Source organism: Apteryx rowi, unplaced genomic scaffold, assembly GCF_003343035.1.
Source record: "Apteryx rowi isolate R43461 unplaced genomic scaffold, aptRow1 scaffold_572, whole genome shotgun sequence".
Taxonomy (NCBI): domain Eukaryota; kingdom Metazoa; phylum Chordata; class Aves; order Apterygiformes; family Apterygidae; genus Apteryx; species Apteryx rowi.
The window spans coordinates 566334-567820 of NW_020450841.1; positions in this window are offsets into that span (position 1 = coordinate 566334).

Genomic DNA, 1487 nt, shown 5'->3' on the forward strand with positions numbered 1-1487 from the left:
GGCTGCGTCTGAGCCTCCCCGGGAGGGACCGGCGTCGCTGCCTGCACTGGGACCCGCAGCTCCCTGGCAGGCCGGAGCAGAGTGATTCCATCTCTCCCCGAGGTGCCTGTGCCCCRCGGATGGCCGGGGTGGCCTGGGGCGTGCGGCTGGCGCTGCCCGGAGAGGTTTGGCTCCAAGCCGGCACGCAGCRGCGCGGAGCAACCCCGTGGCGAGAGCCGGGTGCTCTGTGGAGCTTCTCCGGGCTCCCCCAGCTCTGCCAGGGCTGTCGCCAGCGAAGCCCTYGGGGACCCGGGTGGCGGTGCCAGGCCGGGGGGACGGTCACCCCCCCGCTACCCRGGCGTTGTGTGCGGGGCACCGCTGCTCCTGCTGCATATCGGGCTGCGGCGCCTGCCGTCGCCTTCTGGCTGCTGCCAGGCAGGGCGTTTTGGGGAGGCGCGGGGATCCCGGGCTCCTCCGCAGCAGAGAGCCAGCTCCCGGGCGGCGTTTGTTCGGCTGGAGTTGGCAGGGCAGGAGCCCGGCCTGCGCCCTGGGCGCCGCGGAGCCGCGTGGGTCTTGCCCACTGCTGCCCTCAGCTCCTCCCGCGGGGCCTGTCTCAGCGCAGGGCCGCTGCGACCTGGCAGCGAAGCGCCAGAAGCCCCCGGCGAGGAGCACAGCCCTGCAAATAGGGGAGCGAGGGAGGACGCAGGCGCAGCAGGAGGCGGTGGGTAAGTGTCCCCGAGGGCCGAGTGACCGAAGCTCAACCCCAGGGGGGCTTTGGGGGCCCGAGCACCCCCTTCCTGGAGGGTGGGGTGTGCCCGGTGCATCCGGGCAGGAGGGCCTGGCGAGGAGCCCTCGCTGCCTGCCAGGGGCACGGCGATCTCGGGAGCCATAGCAAGGACCCCGCGACGGAGGTGGCTTGGGGGGGGCTGTTTTGGGGGCCGTGTGCTGGGCGCAGGGGGCTGCAGAGGCAGCAGCTGCAGCGTGCTCTCGCCAGGGGAAAGGCCGCCCGGCTCAGGGGAGCACAGTCAAACCTGAGCGCCAGCGGGGGTCGGCCCTCGCGGAAACCTCTTGTCCCATCTGCCCCCCAGCTCGTTCAGCAAACCGGGCCGAAGCACCGGGGCTGGCCGTCCCCGTGTCRCCTGTGCAGCCCCACATCAGCCGTGGGGCCGGCAGGGCAACGCTGTCGGGGCGGGCAAGGGAMGCCCTGGGCTCGGCCAGGGCTGGGCTGGGGGCTGCAGGAGCTGCTGCAGCGGGGGGCACAACCCCACCGTGCAGAGCCGCGCGCCTGCCCCTGCGCGGGGAAAACGAGGGTCCGAAGCCTCTTGGTGGAAGAGGGAAACTGCCTGCAGGTCCCTGTCCTGCTCCTTCTGCAGCAAAACACCCCTTTTCTCTTCCCTAGCAGCTGCCTGCTGAGAAGAACTGCTGCCTCCCCTCTTGCCCGCTCCTCCACTAGGCGCCCGGGGCCACCGCTTGGGATTTCACCCGGAACCGCCCGGACAAAGTGATCT